General features: G+C 46.9%; 2 long non-coding RNA genes across 2 annotated transcripts; one reads left to right on the plus strand and one right to left on the minus strand.

Moving 5' to 3' along the window:
• Positions 1–5,225: 5,225 nt before the first annotated feature.
• Positions 5,226–6,123, plus strand: LOC144390390 (uncharacterized). Its single transcript, XR_013454428.1, has 2 exons — positions 5,226–5,544; positions 5,801–6,123. It is a non-coding gene; the product is annotated as an uncharacterized LOC144390390 (long non-coding RNA).
• Positions 6,124–6,468: 345 nt separating this feature from the next.
• On the minus strand, positions 6,469–7,571 carry LOC144390360 (uncharacterized). Its single transcript, XR_013454393.1, has 2 exons — positions 6,848–7,571; positions 6,469–6,768 (listed from the first exon to the last, which is right to left on the minus strand). It is a non-coding gene; the product is annotated as an uncharacterized LOC144390360 (long non-coding RNA).
• Between the last annotated feature and the right edge of the window lie 1,121 nt (positions 7,572–8,692).

Genomic DNA, 8,692 nt, shown 5'->3' on the forward strand with positions numbered 1-8,692 from the left:
CTGCGACACAGACAGCGTTGTCTTTACATCAGGGGCCGGCGATCGGGTTCCCCCCCTCGGGCCACATCTTGGTGACTGACCAACTAAACATGTGATGTGTGTGTCCGGGCCGAAGAAGACGCCGTCACACAGTTTGTATGTTACGCACACGACACGCTACAAGGTAAAACCAGCGTCACATGCAAAGGCGTCGCGTTAAATGGCCGTGACGCGGCTGTTGTCCCGCCCCACGCGCTGATTGGTCTCGTTCCATCTGCTGTAGCCAATCACAGCACACATACGTTGACTGTCTGAAACCATCAAACGGGACAAGAAGAGGTTCCGTCTTAAAAAGGAAAGTCCAAGTGGTGAACAATAAGCGGCGGGTGTTGCCCGATTACACCACGCTGCCCTCTGGCTACTAATGGGGATCAAGGGTTTGATGCGCGGCTACAACATCCCTTTAGTTTGGTAGTGAGGACCATCGAATCCAGCAAAGACTCTTTATCAAGAATATTTCCCAGCGTTTTGATAACATGGTGCACATTTATTCATGTTGGCAGCCTTTATATACGTTGTCGAGGGCTTACCAGAGTCTCTGTGATGATGTTTTACTACCACAGGACAAAGACAACCTACTCATCAGAGACCATTTAATGAATGCCAGCAGTAATGATATAGAAGTTATCAATGTTTCTATCAAATACGTACATCATAGAAATCTCAGCTGTATGTATTTAGTGCAGAATGTATTTATTCAGGGTAAAGTTAGCCGCACTATTAGTTTAAACACTAACTATCTCATTTTGTCGCTCAGACACAGAATGTGGTCACGCATGTGGAGGAATGTGACTCTGGTAGAATCCATGTATGAATCCTCTCCCCGTGTGAGGAGAGTCATTGTGGCTGATGCAAACAGAGATTGGATTAATGCACTGTGTGAGATCAACGTGTTAAGAGGTCAGATCCCGTTGACCGACAAACAGTTTGTGCTTTTAAAGAAGAAGAAGAATCTCATCAGACTGGTAGCCGATAAAAAGATCAGACTCAACAAGAAGGAAAAGAGGCTCAATCAGACGGGGGGATTTTTATTACCGTTACTTTTATAATTAACCTGGTCAACCGGGGGAAGTCAAATGGAGCACGCTCAAATAATGTCTCTGGTCCCCTGCAGCAGATTGAATGGATGAAGCAGCAGCAACATGAGCAGCGCAGCTCTATAAGACCGGCCGTGCAAAATGAACCGATGTATTGAAGCAACCTGACGCCGACATGTATGAAAAGGCCCAAACACATGGTGGTATTTTACAGAGATACTTGTCTGTGGTGCGACAGGGCGAGCGGGAGACGGGCGTATTGTCTCCATCACTACCACCCCATGAAAGCAGCTGTGCCTCAACAGATGTTGATGAAGGACTCAGAAGAGATGTGATTTGGAGTAATGTCATCCGACACATGCCTAAAGAAAGTAGGAAACATGGTGAATGCACATAATGGACAGACGAGGGCGAGATTATCATCAGTGATCAAACGATCAAAGGCACACGTTTGTATGACCTGGTGAAAAGTGTCACTGTATAACGTTTTAGACCCTTCTACACCCATCGGGTGGAGGTTTTGTATAAAAACACCCCTTCAGGCCTCATTCAGTCCATCTCTAGATAGCAGAACCTTTAAGACCCCAAAGGCCAAAAAGGCTAAATCTCATTGGCTGATGGATTATTCATGGTTAAACCTTTAAGATTTCATGTACACAGAGGCAAAATACAAGTTTAGCAAGGCGGTGAGAGACGCTAAACGACTGTACTCTGAGAAACTCCAACAACAGTTCTCAGCAAGTGACTCTGCTTCGGTCTGGAGAGGCCTCAAACACCTCACCAACTACAGGCCAAAAACCCCCCACTCCATGAATGACCTCCGCCTGGCAGACGAGCTCAATGAGTTCTACTGCAGATTTGAAAGACAATGTCCTGTTCCCATCCCCCACAGCTCCACCAACCTGCTGCAGTCCCCCTCCCCTCCCTCCCCCAGCCCATCAGGTGCTCACGCCTCTTCATCATTATCACCTTCCCCTCCCCCACCAGCATCGACCCTCTCTATTCTGGAGAGAGACGTTAACCGGCTCTTTAGAAGACTAAATCCCCGTAAGGCAGCCGGTCCGGACTCCGTTTCCCCTCACTCCCTGAAGCATTGTGCTGACCAGCTGTCTCCGGTGTTCACTGACATCTTCAACACCTCCCTGGAGACATGCCACGTACCAGCCTGCTTCAAGGCCTCCACCATCATCCCTGTCCCCAAGAAGCCCAGGATCACAGGACTCAATGACTACAGGCCCGTCGCCCTGACCTCTGTAGTCATGAAGTCTTTTGAACGGCTAGTCCTGTCCCACCTGAAGTCCCTCACCGACCCCCTCCTGGACCCCCTGCAGTTCGCCTACAGAGCCAACAGGTCTGTGGACGATGCTGTCAACATGGCCCTCCACTACATCCCCCAGCATCTGGACTCCCCAGGAACCTACGCCAGGATCCTGTTTGTGGACTTCAGCTCTGCTTTTAACACTATCATCCCGTCTCTGCTGCAGGACAAACTCTCCCAGCTGCACGTGCCCGACTCCACCTGCAAGTGGATCACAGACTTCCTGTCTGACAGGAAGCAGCACGTGAAGCTGGGGAAACATGTCTCAGCCTCTCGGACCATCAGCACCGGTTCCCCCCAAGGCTGCGTTCTTTCCCCTCTGCTCTTCTCCCTGTACACCAACAGCTGCACCTCCAGCCACCAGTCCGTCAAGCTCCTGAAGTTTGCGGATGACACCACCCTCATTGGACTGATCTCTGGTGGGGACGAGTCCGCCTACAGGTGGGAGTCTGACCATCTGGTGTCGTGGTGCAGCCAGAACAACCTGGAGCTCAACGCTCTAAAGACAGTGGAGATGGTTGTGGATTTCCGGCGGAACAGAGCCCCAACCTCCCCCATCACCCTGTGTGACTCCCCCGTCACTATTGTGGATTCCTTCCATTTCCTGGGCTCCATCATCACCCAGGACCTCAAGTGGGAGCTGAACATCAGCTCCATCACCAAGAAGCTCAGCAGAGGTTGTTCTTCCTGAGGCAGCTGAAGAAACTCAACCTGCCAAAGACGATGATGGTCCACTTCTACACGGCCATCATGGAGTCCATCCTCTGCTCCTCCATCACCGTCTGGTACGCTGCAGCCACAGCCAAGGACAAGGGCAGGCTGCAGCGTGTCCTCCGCTCTGCAGAGAGGGTGATCGGCTGCAATCTGCCGTCCCTGGAGGACTTGTTCGCTTCCAGGTCTCTGAAGCGAGCTAAAAAGATCGCGGCCGACCCCTCCCACCCGGACATAAACTGTTTGTGCCCCTTCCATCTGGCAGGAGGCTGAGGTCCATCAGGACTACGACCTCCCGCCACACCAACAGTTTCTTCCCGTCGGCAGTCGGGCTCATCAACAGAGCCGGTCCCCCACTGCCTGACTATAACACTCCACCGGTCACTCCCCCTCACACTGCACATGCCACTTTAACTGCAATTCATCACTTTGTCACTTGTCACTTTGTCTCTTGTCTGTTACTTGTTTGTTAGTGCACTTTATGCTTAATACTTTTCTTTTTAACTTTTTAATATTTAAAATTTGTTTAACTTTATTCCCTTGTTTTTTTTACTAACCCATAGCCTTAGCCTTATTCTACTAACCCATTGCATTAGCATTTCATTCCACTTTATTTTATTACCTGTGCACTGTTGTCTTGTCTGTCTACTGTCGCGCACTAACCGCCAAGACAAATTCCTTGTATGTTTGACATATTTTGGCCAATAAATGTTTCCTGATTCCTGATTCCTGATTATTCTTTGACATGTAATTGTGTTGTTTTTTTATAACAAATGTAGTGAATGCCTATTATTTTGTTTTATGTCACTTTTGAATATACTAAATCCACATTTTTTTGTTTTATGTATTGTATTATATCGGCAACAAGACTGATAAAATGAATAAAATTATATTTCGACATTAGATCGCACATTGTACACATGAAAAAGTATCCCCACAGCACACAGAGGGGTGTATTTTGTGAACAAAATGACAGACCATTGCATCGTTATTAACTAAATTATGTCCGTACAAGATTCCGTAGCAAGATTATTCTAGAATAAGACACGTCTGTGCAGTTATAATTGAGAAAATTAACAATTTCATGCGGGAATGCTTCATAATTTGGAGGGTTTCCAAAACTATCAAAGAAAAACCGTGCTTGTGCTTTGTGATATAAAGAGCCAACCTGGTGCGTGTTTACAATCATCATAGCCGGATACTTGTGCAATGCACGTTTAGGAAGTGGATCACAAGCTAGAACTCCCATAAAATCTGTGCCATTACCAACGCTTGTCAACTCTACGGTGTTCGTTGGGTTTTTTAGAAGTTATCTATCAACACTGGTCGCTGGTTTAATATCTCCATGAGTCAAAAACAGAATAACAAATGAGATTTATAGTCCGGGGCAGAGCTGTTCTCAAACGGACCTCCAATGGAACATTTCCTGTCTTAATTAGTGACCCGTTCCCCGAGTGGCCGTCGCCAGGCTCCAGATTAAAACAGAACAGGGAGTATCGGTGGCCAAAGTCATTCCGTGTTACTGCCAGCCGTCTGTCTTTCTAGTGTGCAGCTGCCACAGTCATCAGAGAGAATACGTATAAAGTGTAACAAGCTGCATGAATGTCTGCTGGGAATGGGGCAAAAAGGGATTTGGTATTTGAGGGTAATGGAAAAGGTTCCCTATGTTTAAAGCCCAGTATTGCCGCCAGATGTCCTTCAAAGGTCATAGTTGACTCCGACGCCACTCGCAGGAAGTAGATGGGATTTATAACACGGCTATAATGCATCGATACACCCGCCAGAGGAGGGTAACTACTAAGTGGTAAATGAATCGCTTTAGTTATTGCCTGTATAGAGTCACAAACCCCCACCCCACCTATAATTCCATATCTCATTCTTAGGATATACCTGGAATGAGGCGTTACTTGGTAGCGTGACATAAAGAGTGACCTCTTACGGTGTGTGCGTTTGTCTTTTTAATCACACGTCCACAATGTCTTTTTCTAAGACACACGTATTAAACTTATCCGGCCAGCCTCTCCATTTTACCATCACCTGCTTCTTAACTTCTGTCCAGGTTTTTTTTTTATTTTAAAGACTTTGTTTTTACCTATAATTACCTTTTGCAGCTCCCTCTCGTAAAACGCCCCTTTCACAGACTCACCCGCACAGTGTGTGAGCTTATAAACTGGTGCATCTCTGGCCATACACTGGTATTATAAAATGCTCATCGGGGAATGTTAGTTTATAACCCTTCCTAAACACCTCAGAGTTTTGATATTCTCACGGTGTCCCCCTTTAATTTGAAGCTAACAACCTTTTTATTGTCTTTGTTTACAGCCGATGGAGCCATTTCTATAGATCTGTGATGAGAGTTGTTCTACACGTCTACAAGATCTTGAACCACGTCCACATATCTGAGTGAACAGATGTTAAATATCTCCACATTCGTGTCTTGTATGTCCACCACACTTGCTTTGGTCTCGTTTGAGGTTGAAAAATGTGTCATTTTATGTGGATCCAACAGTCTCCTAAACGGCTTATTATAAGACTCTGTCCCTTGGTCAGTTTGCAGTTTCACTGGTATACGGCCCTCACTCAGAATGTCTTTAGAGGCTCTGGCGACAGTGGAGCCCGATTTGTTAGAAAGACATCTAACTCACACGTATTTGGAAAATACATCGATACTCTGCATATTCTCCCATATCAACAGGATCCATCTGAAACTGCCTGTCGATACCGCTGACCAACACCCTGTTCCTCGGACAATGTACGGCTGCCTCAGCGTGCAGCGGATACGCGTCCTGCTCCAATAAAAATGAATTCACCGCGGACATTGACGGCGTCGCCCCGGTTCCTTCGCTAACGGCAGTTCGGCCACACTGCCCAATCCTTCGGGATGTGCTGGATCATAATACATCTGCAGCGTCCCTTCCATGATAGTGTCAAAGTACCAATGAGCACAAATGTGTTTTATTTCTGTTATACAAAACATATCAGCGGTAGTCTGAAGAATAACCTTCGTTTTTAAAATCACGTTACAGGACACTCAAGATGTTCACTTCATTTTTTCTCTCAGCATGTTTGGTTTTTACACGTCAACGTCAGTCTCATCATCATCGGGTACCTCCCACTCCTCATTCTGCTCTCGTACTTCTTACCACCACTTGTCAAGCTTTGTTAGTTGATTCATTTTGTCTGACTTCCCCGTCCATTGTCTCATACAATTTTTGCATGGTATCATTGTCCACATAATTCAGATGGTTTAAAAGAACTTCCACAGCCTCCTGGATGTGGTACCAGTCGACATGAAGATGATCCACAGCCATAAACAGGGAGACGGCGGATATGAAGTTCTCATTCCACAAACTTTTCATTATCGGTTCAAAGTGTAGTTGGTAGAAGCAGTCGCATTGCTCCAAACAAGGATGTTTTTTCTGACTGGGATCATTTGTCTGACAGCCATAACCAATCTCTACATTGTATTTAAGCCAGACCTTGTTCAGCAGATGTAGCGCCCAGATTCTAACATATTCCAGAATCCTTAAACGCCTGGTGAGGTTCACAGGCCTTCTCTTCCTGTGTGTTCATAGGCCCTGGCTGTGGGAGTGTGTGAATCAGAGATGGAGGTGGTGGAGAAGAGGGGGGAGTTCATTGGAGGGACGCTGACGTTTTAAGCGTCTGAAAGTAAAAACATTTTTAGGATTCTGCATGATTGAACCCCGGTTACAGATCCACACAGAACAATTGAACAACCCACCTGTCGTTCTTTTAGATGATCAAGGGTTGGATGATTGTCGGTCTACACAAGGTAGCAGGCATACCAAGTTGCATAGCAACCGGTGTATTGTCGTAAACAAGACGTTTTCTAACAACCCCGTAAGCCTGACTCTGTCTCTCTTGATCGCTTCGTCAATTTGACTAAACCCTTTTAGCAAAGCGGGCCAGTCACACCACTGAACAAAGGAAATGAGCGGGAACCACGTGTTCTACGCTTTGTCTTGTGCCGTCACGAGAGGCGCCGCCGCTCTCTCCGGGGTAGTTCAAATAGCGCGAGGACAGAGTTCAAAAATGCAAACAAAGGTTTTAATTTACGTCCTTCAGATTCAACAGAAAACAGTCAAAACAGGGGGTAACTCAGGCTTCGGTCGATCTTCGCCGGTAAAACTTAACTAATGTCTTGTCTTTGGAGGGGAAACGGAAATCCACTTCTTTAAAGAGAGAACGCCGTCCTCTCGGTCTCTCCTGCATTCGGGAATCCTTCTGTCTTGGTCTGCTCTTCTGCCGCGGGCCCAATCTGCAGCTCGTCTCTCCTCCCTCAGCGGTGTGTCTTCCGCCCTCATGGAGGCCTCCAGGTCGTCACACCCTGATGGGTTTCAGGTGTGAGGGGAATGCTCTGAGTTTCGGGGTGGAGTTCCTACCTCCACCAGCAGATGGAGCCGTAGTAGTTACAGCCATCTCCGGTGAACGTAGCTCCCTTCCAAGACCGAGCCTCTCGTGACGTCACAGTCTGTAAGAGGGTACGGCTGTTCTCTCCTGCTCTTACGGCCTCTATTAGCCACCATTTGCTCGCGGTCTTCGCGGGCAGTCATAGAAATCATCCTGTCGTCTGTTGTGGTGTATTTTCTGTAGGGGGGTGCTCTGCCACACTCTCGCCCCCCCATTGTAAACTACTTTCTGATAACAGTTATATGTCTGGGCATCCTTCCAGAATGAATAAATAACGGGGCACCACCCTGAGCTAACAGGGACCAATAACCAATACTATAAATCAAGTCTCATAATTGATATTCACTCCTTGAGAGTGAAGATGTTGGAAGGAGTTAAGTTCGAGCACTGGCAATGTATGTCAACGGTCACCACCATATAAATGCACAAGTAAACACAGGAAAACGGTTCTTTAAAGTATAACAGGGTTTATTAACTCACAGGAACACCGATCAAGATCACCTATAACTGCAACCAACAATCCCCATAACACTTATTTTAAACCTACTCACTAAACAAGCAATCAAAACCAGAGTGTAGAGCAGCTGTCTCTCCGGTCCTCTGGAGTCAACAGGAATGAAATCAAAAGGGAAAAGGAAGCGGGACGTAGTGGAGCGCGAGTCTTGAGTTCGTCCAGCGAGATTAAGACTGAAACTTGGGAATTGGAGGGAAAGAAAAGAAACCAAACAACGTTGTGTTGTCTCGATCTGTCACTGACGGGAAGTCAGGCGAAAGAGATCGATCCTTTGGCGCAATCTCTTCTTATGAACTCGAGGTCCATAAATAAATGTCACTGTCCTCGGCCAATGAGAGCGCTCGCTGTTCTTTGGTACGTCCTCTTTTTATGGCCAAGGGGGTCTGGAGAGCTGCAGGGGTCCTGTTATCAGCCCCTGGCATCAGGCCACGGGGGACCCCTATATGTTGGTGTTCTTCCTTCAGTGAAGAAACACGTGGTGAGGTTCATTAGCAGGGTGGAGGCCCAACATCCCCTTTGCATTAAAAGGTCACAGACATTTGTTTGTTTCTGATAACACATGTTACTAACTATGTGAATATTGTGCACGCGCATCCGCCCATCCCCCATCAAGCCACCATACTTATTCTACTCATTTCCAAG

The sequence above is a fragment of the Gasterosteus aculeatus genome, chromosome 21 (assembly GCF_964276395.1).
Source record: "Gasterosteus aculeatus chromosome 21, fGasAcu3.hap1.1, whole genome shotgun sequence".
In the NCBI taxonomy this organism is placed as follows: Eukaryota; Metazoa; Chordata; class Actinopteri; order Perciformes; family Gasterosteidae; genus Gasterosteus; species Gasterosteus aculeatus.